At 42.8% G+C, this 14,603-nt stretch overlaps 3 long non-coding RNA genes across 3 annotated transcripts; all 3 read right to left on the bottom strand.

Annotated features, from left to right (window-relative positions):
• Window positions 1-3,275: 3,275 nt before the first annotated feature.
• On the bottom strand, window positions 3,276-4,939 carry LOC144694265 (uncharacterized). The gene is made up of 4 exons (XR_013579699.1): window positions 4,286-4,939; window positions 4,008-4,173; window positions 3,730-3,966; window positions 3,276-3,359 (listed from the first exon to the last, which is right to left on the bottom strand). It is a non-coding gene; the product is annotated as an uncharacterized LOC144694265 (long non-coding RNA).
• Window positions 4,940-5,500: 561 nt separating this feature from the next.
• On the bottom strand, window positions 5,501-7,946 carry LOC144694273 (uncharacterized). Its single transcript, XR_013579700.1, has 4 exons — window positions 6,854-7,946; window positions 6,464-6,741; window positions 6,104-6,422; window positions 5,501-5,979 (listed from the first exon to the last, which is right to left on the bottom strand). It is a non-coding gene; the product is annotated as an uncharacterized LOC144694273 (long non-coding RNA).
• A 3,280-nt stretch (window positions 7,947-11,226) lies between these two features.
• LOC144694281 (uncharacterized) lies at window positions 11,227-12,343 on the bottom strand. The gene is made up of 4 exons (XR_013579702.1): window positions 12,147-12,343; window positions 11,875-12,040; window positions 11,515-11,833; window positions 11,227-11,431 (listed from the first exon to the last, which is right to left on the bottom strand). It is a non-coding gene; the product is annotated as an uncharacterized LOC144694281 (long non-coding RNA).
• Window positions 12,344-14,603: the final 2,260 nt, after the last annotated feature.

The raw sequence follows: 14,603 nt of genomic DNA on the forward strand, positions 1-14,603 counted from the left end.
AAGTCACAGACTGTACCTGGAACAAGGAATAAACAAGGAGAAAAATCACTGACTGTACCTGGAACAGGGAATAAACAAGGAGAAAGTCACAGACTGTACTTGGAACAGGAAGAAAGTCACAGACTGTATCTGGAACAGGGAGAAAGTCACAGACTGTATCTGGAACAGTAATCAACAAGGAGAAAGTCACAGACTGTACCTGGAACAGGGAATAAACAAGGAGAAAGTCACTGACTGTACCAGGAACAGGGAATAAACAAGGAGAAAGTCACAGACTGTACCTGGAACAGGGAATAAACAAGGAGAAAGTCACAGACTGTACCTGGAACAGGGAATAAACAAGGAGAAAGTCACAGACTATACCAGAAACAGGGAATAAACAAGGAGAAAGTCACAGACTGTACCTGGAACAGGGAATAAACAAGGAGAAAGTCACTGACTGTACCTGGAACAGGGAATAAACAAGGAGAAAGTCACAGACTGTACCTGGAACAGGGAATAAACAAGGAGAAAGTCACAGACTGTACCTGGAACAGGGAATAAACAAGGAGAAAGTCACAGACTGTACCTGGAACGGGGAATAAACAAGGAGAAAGTCACAGACTGTACCTGGAACAGGGAATAAACAAGGAGAAAGTCACAGACTGTACCTGGAACAGGGAGAAAGTCACAGACTGTACCTGGAACAGGGAGAAAATCACAGACTGTATCTGGAACAGGGAATAAACAAGGAGAAAGTCACAGACTGTACCTGGAACAGGGAATAAACAAGGAGAAAGTCACAGACATTACCCGGAACAGAGAATAAACAAGGAGAAAGTCACAGACTGTACCTGGAACAGGGAATAAACAAGGAGAAAGTCACAGACTGTACCTGGAACAGGGAATAAACAAGGAGAAAATCACAGACTGTACCTGGAACAGGGAATAAACAAGGAGAAAGTCACAGACTGTACCTGGAACAGGGAGAAAGTCACAGACTGTATCTGGAACAGGGAGAAAGTCACAGACTGTATCTGGAACAGGGAAGAAACAAGGAGAAAGTCACAGACTGTACCTGGAACAGGGAATAAACAAGGAGAAAGTCACAGACTGTACCTGGAACGGGGAATAAACAAGGAGAAAGTCACAGGCTGTACCTGGAACAGGGAATAAACAAGGAGAAAGTCACAGACTGTACCTGGAACAGGGAATAAACAAGGAGAAAGTCACAGACTGTACCTGGAACATGGAATAAACAAGTAGAAAGTCACAGACTGTACCTGGAACAGGGAATAAACAAGGAGAAAAATCACTGACTGTACCTGGAACAGGGAACAAACAAGGAGAAAAATCACAGGCTGTACCAGGAGAGGGGATAAACAAGGAGAACGTCATTAATTGTATCAGGAACAGGGAGAAAGTCACTGACTGTACCTGGAACAGGGAATAAACAAGGAGAAAATCACAGACTGTACCTGGAATAGGGAATAAACAAGGAGAAAATCACAGACTGTACCTGGAATAGGGAATAAACAAGGAGAATATCACAGACTGTACCTGGAACAAGAAATAAACAAGGAGAAAAATCACTGACTGTACCTGGAACAAGGAATAAACATGGAGAAAAATCACTGACTGTACCTGGAACAGGGAATAAACAAGGAGAAAAATCACAGGCTGTACCAGGAGAGGGGATAAACAAGGAGAACGTCACTACTTGTATCAGGATCAGGGAGAAAGTCACTGACTGTACCTGGAACAGGGAATAAACAAGGAGAAAATCACAGACTGTACCTGGAATAGGGAATAAACAAGGAGAATATCACAGACTGTACCTGGAACAAGAAATAAACAAGGAGAAAAATCACTGAATGTACCTGGAACAAGGAATAAACAAGGAGAAAAATCACTGACTGTACCTGGAACAGGGAATAAACTAGGAGAAAATCACTGATTGCACCAGGAACAGGGATCAGGGAGAAAATCACTGACTGTCTCAGAAGCAGGTAAACAGGGAGAAAATCACTGATTCCATAGGAACAGAGAATACTTAACTGGGAGCAAATCTCTACTGTTCACGGAACAAGGATGCAAGAAGGAACAGGGAGCATGGAGCAAATCACTGACTGTACAAGAACAGGGAATAAACAAGGAGAAAGTCACTGACTGTACCAGAAACAGGGAATAAACAAGGAGAAAGTCACTGACTGTACCTGGAACAGGGAATAAACAAGGAGAAAGTCACAGACTGTACCTGGAACAGGGAATAAACAAGGAGAAAGTCACAGACTGTACCTGGAACGGGGAATAAACAAGGAGAAAGTCACAGACTGTACCTGGAACAGGGAATAAACAAGGAGAAAGTCACAGACTGTACCTGGAACAGGGAGAAAGTCACAGACTGTACCTGGAACAGAGAGAAAGTCACAGACTGTATCTGGAACAGGGAATAAACAAGGAGAAAGTCACAGACTGTACCTGGAACAGGGAATAAACAAGGAGAAAGTCACAGACTGTACCTGGAACAGGGAATAAACAAGGAGAAAGTCACAGACTGTACCTGGAACAGGGAATAAACAAGGAGAAAGTCACAGACTGTACCTGGAACAGGGAATAAACAAGGAGAAAGTCACAGACTGTACCTGGAACAGGGAATAAACAAGGAGAACGTCACAGACTGTACCTGGAACAGGGAATAAACAAGGACAAAGTCACAGACTGTACCTGGAACAGGGAATAAACAAGGAGAAAGTCACAGACTGTACCTGGAACAGGGAATAAACAAGGAGAAAGTCACAGACAGTACTTGGAACAGGAAGAAAGTCACAGACTGTATCTGGAACAGGGAGAAAGTCACAGACTGTATCTGGAACAGTAATCAACAAGGAGAAAGTCACTGACTGTACCTGGAACAGGGAATAAACAAGCAGAAAGTCACAGACTGTACCTGGAACAGGGAGAAAGTCACAGACTTTATCTGGAACAGGGAGAAAGTCACAGACTGTACCTGGAACAGGGAATAAACAAGGAGAAAGTCACAGACTGTACCTGGAACAGGGAATAAACAAGGAGAAAGTCACAGACTGTATCTGGAACAGGGAATAAACAAGGAGAAAGTCACAGACTGTACCTGGAACAGGGAATAAACAAGGAGAAAGTCACAGAATGTACCTGGAACAGGGAATAAACAAGGAGAAAGTCACAGACTGTACCTGGAACAGGGAATAAACAAGGAGAAAGTCACAGACTGTACCTGGAACAGGGAATAAACAAGGAGAAAAATCACAGACTGTACCTGGAACAGGGAATAAATGAGGGGAACATCACTGACTGTACCTGGAACAGGGAATAAACAAGGAGAAAATCACAGACTGTACCTAGAATAGGGAATAAACAAGGAGAATATCACAGACTGTACCTGGAACAAGAAATAAACAAGGAGAAAGTCACAGACTGTACCTGGAACAGGGAATAAACAAGGAGAAAGTCACAGACTTTATCTGGAACAGGGAATAAACAAGGAGAAAGTCACAGACTGTACCTGGAACAGGGAATAAACAAGGAGAAAGTCACAGACTGTACCTGGAACAGGGAATAAACAAGGAGAAAGTCACAGACTGTACCTGGAACAGGGAATAAACAAGGAGAAAGTTACAGACTGTACCTGGAACAGGGAATAAACAAGGAGAAAAATCACAGACTGTACCTGGAACAGGGAACAAATGAGGGGAAAATCACTGACTGTACCTGGAACAGGGAATAAACAAGGAGAATATCACAGACTGTACCTGGAACAAGAAATAAACAAGGAGAAAAATCACTGAATGTACCTGGAACAAGGAATAAACAAGGAGAAAAATCACTGACTGTACCTGGAACAGGGAATAAACAAGGAGAAAAATCACAGGCTGTACCAGGAGAGGGGATAAACAAGGAGAACGTCACTACTTATATCAGGAACAGGGAGAAAGTCACTGACTGTACCTGGAACAGGGAATAAACAAGGAGAAAATCACAGACTGTACCTGGAACAGGGAATAAACAAGGAGAAAATCACAGACTGTACCTGGAATAGGGAATAAACAAGGAGAATATCACAGACTGTACCTGGAACAAGAAATAAACAAGGAGAAAAATCACTGACTGTACCTGGAACAAGGAATAAACAAGGAGAAAAATCACTGACTGTGCCTGGAACAGGGAATAAACAAGGAGAAAAATCACAGGTTGTACCAGAAGATGGGATAAACAAGGAGTACGTCACTACTTGTATCAGGATCAGGGAGAAAGTCACTGACTGTACCTGGAACAGGGAATAAACAAGGAGAAAAATCACAGGTTGTACCAGGAGAGGGGATAAACAAGGAGAACGTCACTACTTGTATCAGGATGACGGAGAAAGTCACTGACTGTACCTGGAACAGGGAATAAACAAGGAGAAAATCACAGACTGTACCTGGAATAGGGAATAAACAAGGAGAATATCACAGACTGTACCTGTAACAAGAAATAAACAAGGAGAAAAATCACTGACTGTACCTGGAACAAGGAATAAACAAGGAGAAAAATCACTGACTACCTGGAACAGGGAATAAACAAGGAGAACAATCACTGACTGTACCTGGAACAGGGAATAAACAAGGAGAAAATCACTGATTGCACCAGGAACAGGGATCAGGGAGAAAATCACTGACTGTCTCAGAAGCAGGTAAACAGGGAGAAAATCACTGATTCCATAGGAACAGAGAATACTTAACTGGGAGCAAATCTCTGCTGTTCAAGGAACAAGGATGCAAGAAGGAACAGGGAGCATGGAGCAAATCACTGACTGTACAAGAACAGGGAATAAACAAGGAGAAAGTCACTGACTGTACCAGGAACAGGGAATAAACAAGGAGAAAGTCACAGACTGTACCTGGAACAGGGAATAAACAAGGAGAAAGTCACAGACTGTACCAGAAACAGGGAATAAAGAAGGAGAAAGTCACAGACTGTACCTGGAACAGGGAATAAACAAGGAGAAAGTCACTGACTGTACCTGGAACAGGGAATAAACAAGGAGAAAGTCACAGACTGTACCTGGAACGGGGAATAAACAAGGAGAAAGTCACAGACTGTACCTGGAATGGGGAATAAACAAGGAGAAAGTCACAGACTGTACCTGGAACAGGGAATAAACAAGGAGAAAGTCACAGACTGTACCTGGAACAGGGAGAAAGTCACAGACTGTATCTGGAACAGGGAGAAAGTCACAGACTGTATCTGGAACAGGGAATAAACAAGGAGAAAGTCACAGACTGTACATGGAACAGGGAATAAACAAGGAGAAAGTCACAGACTGTACCTGGAACAGGGAATAAACAGGGAGAAAGTCACAGACTGTACCTGGAACAGGGAATAAACAAGGAGAAAATCACAGAGTGTACCTGGAACAGGGAATAAACAAGGAGAAAGTCACAGACTGTACCTGGAACAGGGAGAAAGTCACAGACTGTATCTGGAACAGGGAGAAAGTCACAGACTGTATCTGGAACAGGGAATAAACAAGGAGAAAGTCACAGACTGTACCTGGAACAGGGAATACACAAGGAGAAAGTCACAGACTGTATCTGGAACAGGGATTAAACAAGGAGAATGTCACAGACTGTACCTGGAACAGGGAATAAACAAGGAGAAAGTCACAGACTGTACCTGGAACAGGGAATAAGCAAGCAGACAGTCACAGACTGTACCTGGAACAGGGAGAAAGTCACAGACTGTATCTGGAACAGGGAGAAAGTCACAGACTGTATCTGGAACAGGGAATAAACAAGGAGAAAGTCACAGACTGTATCTGGAACAGGGAATAAACAAGGAGAAAGTCACAGACTGTACCTGGAACAGGGAATAAACAAGGAGAAAGTCACAGACTGTATCTGGAACAGGGAATAAACAAGGAGAAAGTCACAGACTGTACCTGGAACAGGGAATAAACAAGGAGAAAGTCACAGACTGTACCTGGAACAGGGAATAAACAAGGAGAAAGTCACAGACTGTACCTGGAACAGGGAATAAACAAGTAGAAAGTCACAGACTGTACCTGGAACAGGGAATAAACAAGGAGAAAAATCACAGACTGTACCTGGAACAGGGAATAAATGAGGGGAAAATCACTGACTGTACATGGAACAGGGAATAAACAAGGAGAAAATCACAGACTGTACCTAGAATAGGGAATAAACAAGGAGAATATCACAGACTGTGCCTGGAACAAGAAATAAACAAGGAGAAAAATCACTGACTGTACCTGGAACAAGGAATAAACAAGGAGAAAAATCACTGACTGTACCTAGAACAGGGAAAAAACAAGGAGAAAAATCACAGGCTGTACCAGGAGAGGGGATAAACAAGGAGAACGTCACTGCTTGTATCAGGAACAGGGAGAAAGTCACTGACTGTACCTGGAACAGGGAATGAACAAGGAGAAAATCACAGACTGTACCTGGAACAGGGAATAAACAAGGAGAAAATCACAGACTGTACCTGGAATAGGGAATAAACAAGGAGAATATCACAGACTGTACCTGGAACAAGAAATAAACAAGGAGAAAAATCACTGACTGTACCTGGAACAAGGAATAAACAAGGAGAAAAATCACTGACTGTACCTGGAACAGGGAATAAACAAGGAAAAAAATCACAGGTTGTACCAGGAGAAGGGATAAACAAGGAGAACGTCACTACTTGTATCAGGATCAGGGAGAAAGTCACTGACTGTACCTGGAACAGGCAATAAACAAGGAGAAAAATCACAGGTTGTACCAGGAGAGGGGATAAACAAGGAGAACGTCACTACTTGTATCAGGATGACGGAGAAAGTCACTGACTGTACCTGGAACAGGGAATAAACAAGGAGAAAATCACAGACTGTACCTGGAATAGGGAATTAACAAGGAGAATATCACAGACTGTACCTGTAACAAGAAATAAACAAGGAGAAAAATCACTGACTGTACCTGGAACAAGGAATAAACAAGGAGAAAAATCACTGACTACCTGGAACAGGGAATAAACAAGGAGAACAATCACTGACTGTACCTGGAACAGGGAATAAACAAGGAGAAAATCACTGATTGCACCAGGAACAGGGATCAGGGAGAAAATCACTGACGGTCTCAGAAGCAGGTAAACAGGGAGAAAATCACTGATTCCATAGGAACAGAGAATACTTAACTGGGAGCAAATCTCTGCTGTTCAAGGAACAAGGATGCAAGAAGGAACAGGGAGCATGGAGCAAATCACTGACTGTACAAGAACAGGGAATAAACAAGGAGAAAGTCACTGACTGTACCAGGAACAGGGAATAAACAAGGAGAAAGTCACAGACTGTACCTGGAACAGGGAATAAACAAGGAGAAAGTCACAGACTGTACCAGAAACAGGGAATAAAGAAGGAGAAAGTCACAGACTGTACCTGGAACAGGGAATAAACAAGGAGAAAATCACAGACTGTACCTGGAATAGGGAATAAACAAGGAGAATATCACAGACTGTACCTGTAACAAGAAATAAACAAGGAGAAAAATCACTGACTGTACCTGGAACAAGGAATAAACAAGGAGAAAAATCACTGACTACCTGGAACAGGGAATAAACAAGGAGAACAATCACTGACTGTACCTGGAACAGGGAATAAACAAGGAGAAAATCACTGATTGCACCAGGAACAGGGATCAGGGAGAAAATCACTGACTGTCTCAGAAGCAGGTAAACAGGGAGAAAATCACTGATTCCATAGGAACAGAGAATACTTAACTGGGAGCAAATCTCTGCTGTTCAAGGAACAAGGATGCAAGAAGGAACAGGGAGCATGGAGCAAATCACTGACTGTACAAGAACAGGGAATAAACAAGGAGAAAGTCACTGACTGTACCAGGAACAGGGAATAAACAAGGAGAAAGTCACAGACTGTACCTGGAACAGGGAATAAACAAGGAGAAAGTCACAGACTGTACCAGAAAGAGGGAATAAAGAAGGAGAAAGTCACAGACTGTACCTGGAACAGGGAATAAACAAGGAGAAAGTCACTGACTGTACCTGGAACAGGGAATAAACAAGGAGAAAGTCACAGACTGTACCTGGAACGGGGAATAAACAAGGAGAAAGTCACAGACTGTACCTGGAATGGGGAATAAACAAGGAGAAAGTCACAGACTGTACCTGGAACAGGGAATAAACAAGGAGAAAGTCACAGACTGTACCTGGAACAGGGAGAAAGTCACAGACTGTATCTGGAACAGTGAGAAAGTCACAGACTGTATCTGGAACAGGGAATAAACAAGGAGAAAGTCACAGACTGTACCTGGAACAGGGAATAAACAAGGAGAACGTCACAGACTGTACCTGGAACAGGGAATAAACAAGGAGAAAGTCACAGACTGTACCTGGAACAGGGAATAAACAAGGAGAAAATCACAGAGTGTACCTGGAACAGGGAATAAACAAGGAGAAAGTCACAGACTGTACCTGGAACAGGGAGAAAGTCACAGACTGTATCTGGAACAGGGAGAAAGTCACAGACTGTATCTGGAACAGGGAATAAACAAGGAGAAAGTCACAGACTGTACCTGGAACAGGGAATACACAAGGAGAAAGTCACAGACTGTATCTGGAACAGGGATTAAACAAGGAGAATGTCACAGACTGTACCTGGAACAGGGAATAAACAAGGAGAAAGTCACAGACTGTACCTGGAACAGGGAATAAGCAAGCAGACAGTCACAGACTGTACCTGGAACAGGGAGAAAGTCACAGACTGTATCTGGAACAGGGAGAAAGTCACAGACTGTATCTGGAACAGGGAATAAACAAGGAGAAAGTCACAGACTGTACCTGGAACAGGGAATAAACAAGGAGAAAGTCACAGACTGTATCTGGAACAGGGAATAAACAAGGAGAAAGTCACAGACTGTACCTGGAACAGGGAATAAACAAGGAGAAAGTCACAGACTGTACCTGGAACAGGGAATAAACAAGGAGAAAGTCACAGACTGTACCTGGAACAGGGAATAAACAAGTAGAAAGTCACAGACTGTACCTGGAACAGGGAATAAACAAGGAGAAAAATCACAGACTGTACCTGGAACAGGGAATAAATGAGGGGAAAATCACTGACTGTACATGGAACAGGGAATAAACAAGGAGAAAATCACAGACTGTACCTAGAATAGGGAATAAACAAGGAGAATATCACAGACTGTACCTGGAACAAGAAATAAACAAGGAGAAAAATCACTGACTGTACCTGGAACAAGGAATAAACAAGGAGAAAAATCACTGACTGTACCTAGAACAGGGAAAAAACAAGGAGAAAAATCACAGGCTGTACCAGGAGAGGGGATAAACAAGGAGAACGTCACTGCTTGTATCAGGAACAGGGAGAAAGTCACTGACTGTACCTGGAACAGGGAATGAACAAGGAGAAAATCACAGACTGTACCTGGAACAGGGAATAAACAAGGAGAAAATCACAGACTGTACCTGGAATAGGGAATAAACAAGGAGAATATCACAGACTGTACCTGGAACAAGAAATAAACAAGGAGAAAAATCACTGACTGTACCTGGAACAGGGAATAAACAAGGAAAAAAATCACAGGTTGTACCAGGAGAAGGGATAAACAAGGAGAACGTCACTACTTGTATCAGGATCAGGGAGAAAGTCACTGACTGTACCTGGAACAGGGAATAAACAAGGAGAAAAATCACAGGTTGTACCAGGAGAGGGGATAAACAAGGAGAACGTCACTACTTGTATCAGGATGACGGAGAAAGTCACTGACTGTACCTGGAACAGGGAATAAACAAGGAGAAAATCACAGACTGTACCTGGAATATGGAATTAACAAGGAGAATATCACAGACTGTACCTGTAACAAGAAATAAACAAGGAGAAAAATCACTGACTGTACCTGGAACAAGGAATAAACAAGGAGAAAAATCACTGACTACCTGGAACAGGGAATAAACAAGGAGAACAATCACTGACTGTACCTGGAACAGGGAATAAACAAGGAGAAAATCACTGATTGCACCAGGAACAGGGATCAGGGAGAAAATCACTGACGGTCTCAGAAGCAGGTAAACAGGGAGAAAATCACTGATTCCATAGGAACAGAGAATACTTAACTGGGAGCAAATCTCTGCTGTTCAAGGAACAAGGATGCAAGAAGGAACAGGGAGCATGGAGCAAATCACTGACTGTACAAGAACAGGGAATAAACAAGGAGAAAGTCACTGACTGTACCAGGAACAGGGAATAAACAAGGAGAAAGTCACAGACTGTACCTGGAACAGGGAATAAACAAGGAGAAAGTCACAGACTGTACCAGAAACAGGGAATAAAGAAGGAGAAAGTCACAGACTGTACCTGGAACAGGGAATAAACAAGGAGAAAATCACTGACTGTACCTGGAACAGGGAATAAACAAGGAGAAAGTCACAGACTGTACCTGGAACAGGGAATAAACAAGGAGAAAGTCACAGACTGTACCTGGAACGGGGAATAAACAAGGAGAAAGTCACATACTGTACCTGGAACAGGGAATAAACAAGGAGAAAGTCACAGACTGTACCTGGAACAGGGAGAAAGTCACAGACTGTATCTGGAACAGGGAGAAAGTCACAGACTGTATCTGGAACAGGGAATAAACAAGGAGAAAGTCACAGACTGTACCTGGAACAGGGAATAAACAAGGAGAAAGTCACAGACTATAGCTGGAACAGAGAATAAACAAGGAGAAAGTCACAGACTGTACCTGGAACAGGGAATAAACAAGGAGAAAGTCACAGACTGTACCTGGAACAGGGAATAAACAAGGAGAAAATCACAGACTGCACCTGGAACAGGGAATAAACAAGGAGAAAGTCACAGACTGTACCTGGAACAGGGAGAAAGTCACAGACTGTATCTGGAACAGGGAGAAAGTCACAGACTGTATCTGGAACAGGGAATAAACAAGGAGAAAGTCACAGACTGTACCTGGAACAGGGAATACACAAGGAGAAAGTCACAGACTGTATCTGGAACAGGGATTAAACAAGGAGAACGTCACAGACTGTACCTGGAACAGGGAATAAACAAGGAGAAAGTCACAGACTGTACCTGGAACAGGGAATAAACAAGCAGAAAGTCACAGACTGTACCTGGAACAGGGAGAAAGTCACAGACTGTATCTGGAACAGGGAGAAAGTCACAGACTGTATCTGGAACAGGGAATAAACAAGGAGAAAGTCACAGACTGTACCTGGAACAGGGAATAAACAAGGAGAAAGTCACAGACTGTATCTGGAACAGGGAATAAACAAGGAGAAAGTCACAGACTGTACCTGGAACAGGGAATAAACAAGGAGAAAGTCACAGACTGTACCTGGAACAGGGAATAAACAAGGAGAAAGTCACAGACTGTACCTGGAACAGGGAATAAACAAGGAGAAAGTCACAGACTGTACCTGGAACAGGGAATAAACAAGGAGAAAAATCACAGACTGTACCTGGAACAGGGAATAAATGAGGGGAAAATCACTGACTGTACCTGGAACAGGGAATAAACAAGGAGAAAATCACAGACTGTACCTAGAATAGGGAATAAACAAGGAGAATATCACAGACTGTACCTGGAACAAGAAATAAACAAGGAGAATAATCACTGACTGTACCTGGAACAAGGAATAAACAAGGAGAAAAATCACTGACTGTACCTGGAACAGGGAATAAACAAGGAGAAAAATCACAGGCTGTACCAGGAGAGGCGATAAACAAGGAGAACGTCACTACTTGTATCAGGAACAGGGAGAAAGTCACTGACTGTACCTGGAACAGGGAATAAAGAAGGAGAAAATCACAGACTGTACCTGGAACAGGGAATAAACAAGGAGAAAATCACAGACTGTACCTGGAATAGGGAATAAACAAGGAGAATATCACAGACTGTACCTGGAACAAGAAATAAACAAGGAGAAAAATCACTGACTGTACCTGGAACAAGGAATAAACAAGGAGAAAAATCACTGACTGTACCTGGAACAGGGAATAAACAAGGAAAAAAATCACAGGTTGTACCAGGAGAAGGGATAAACAAGGAGAACGTCACTACTTGTATCAGGGAGAAAGTAACTGACTGTACCTGGAACAGGGAATAAACAAGGAGAAAAATCACAGGTTGTACCAGGAGAGGGGATAAACAAGGAGAACGTCACTACTTGTATCAGGATCACGGAGAAAGTCACTGACTGTACCTGGAACAGGGAATAAACAAGGAGAAAATCACAGACTGTACCTGGAATAGGGAATAAACAAGGAGAATATCACAGACTGTACCTGTAACAAGAAATAAACAAGGAGAAAAATCACTGACTGTACGTGGAACAAGGAATAAACAAGGAGAAAAATCACTGACTACCTGGAACAGGGAATAAACAAGGAGAAAAATCACTGACTGTACCTGGAACAGGGAATAAACAAGGAGAAAATCACTGATTGCACCAGAAAGAGGGAATAAAGAAGGAGAAAGTCACAGACTGTACCTGGAACAGGGAATAAACAAGGAGAAAGTCACTGACTGTACCTGGAACAGGGAATAAACAAGGAGAAAGTCACAGACTGTACCTGGAACAGGGAATAAACAAGGAGAAAGTCACAGACTGTACCTGGAACGGGGAATAAACAAGGAGAAAGTCACAGACTGTACCTGGAACAGGGAATAAACAAGGAGAAAGTCACAGACTGTACCTGGAACAGGGAGAAAGTCACAGACTGTATCTGGAACAGGGAGAAAGTCACAGACTGTATCTGGAACAGGGAATAAACAAGGAGAAAGTCACAGACTGTACCTGGAACAGGGAATAAACAAGGAGAAAGTCACAGACTGTACCTGGAACAGAGAATAAATAAGGAGAAAGTCACAGACTGTACCTGGAACAGGGAATAAACAAGGAGAAAGTCACAGACTGTACCTGGAACAGGGAATAAACAAGGAGAAAATCACAGACTGTACCTGGAACAGGGAATAAACAAGGAGAAAGTCACAGACTGTACCTGGAACGGGGAATTAACAAGGACAAAGTCACAGACTGTACCTGGAACAGGGAATAAACAAGGAGAAAGTCACAGACTGTACCTGGAACAGGGAGAAAGTCACAGACTGTATCTGGAACAGGGAGAAAGTCACAGACTGTATCTGGAACAGGGAATAAACAAGGAGAAAGTCACAGACTGTACCTGGAACAGGGAATACACAAGGAGAAAGTCACAGACTGTATCTGGAACAGGGATTAAACAAGGAGACAGTCACAGACTGTACCTGGAACAGGGAATAAACAAGGAGAAAGTCACAGACTGTACCTGGAACAGGGAATAAACAAGGAGAAAGTCACAGACTGTACCTGGAACGGGGAATTAACAAGGACAAAGTCACAGACTGTACCTGGAACAAGAAATAAACAAGGAGAAAAATCACTGACTGTACCTGGAACAAGGAATAAACAAGGAGAAAAATCACTGACTGTACCTGGAACAGGGAATAAACAAGGAAAAAAATCACAGGTTGTACCAGGAGAAGGGATAAACAAGGAGAACGTCACTACTTGTATCAGGGAGAAAGTAACTGACTGTACCTGGAACAGGGAATAAACAAGGAGAAAAATCACAGGTTGTACCAGGAGAGGGGATAAACAAGGAGAACGTCACTACTTGTATCAGGATCACGGAGAAAGTCACTGACTGTACCTGGAACAGGGAATAAACAAGGAGAAAATCACAGACTGTACCTGGAATAGGGAATAAACAAGGAGAATATCACAGACTGTACCTGTAACAAGAAATAAACAAGGAGAAAAATCACTGACTGTACGTGGAACAAGGAATAAACAAGGAGAAAAATCACTGACTACCTGGAACAGGGAATAAACAAGGAGAAAAATCACTGACTGTACCTGGAACAGGGAATAAACAAGGAGAAAATCACTGATTGCACCAGGAACAGGGATCAGGGAGAAAATCACTGACTGTCTCAGAAGCAGGTAAACAGGGAGAAAATCACTGATTCCATAGGAACAGAGAATACTTAACTGGGAGCAAATCTCTGCTGTTCAAGGAACAAGGATGCAAGAAGGAACAGGGAGCATGGAGCAAATCACTGACTGTACAAGAACAGGGAATAAACAAGGAGAAAGTCACTGACTGTACCAGGAACAGGGAATAAACAAGGAGAAAGTCACAGACTGTACCTGGAACAGGGAATAAACAAGGAGAAAGTCACAGACTGTACCAGAAAGAGGGAATAAAGAAGGAGAAAGTCACAGACTGTACCTGGAACAGGGAATAAACAAGGAGAAAGTCACTGACTGTACCTGGAACAGGGAATAAACAAGGAGAAAGTCACAGACTGTACCTGGAACAGGGAATAAACAAGGAGAAAGTCACAGACTGTACCTGGAACGGGGAATAAACAAGGAGAAAGTCACAGACTGTACCTGGAACAGGGAATAAACAAGGAGAAAGTCACAGACTGTACCTGGAACAGGGAGAAAGTCACAGACTGTATCTGGAACAGGGAGAAAGTCACAGACTGTATCTGGAACAG

Source organism: Cetorhinus maximus, chromosome 2 (assembly GCF_964194155.1).
Source record: "Cetorhinus maximus chromosome 2, sCetMax3.hap1.1, whole genome shotgun sequence".
NCBI lineage: Eukaryota > Metazoa > Chordata > Chondrichthyes > Lamniformes > Cetorhinidae > Cetorhinus > Cetorhinus maximus.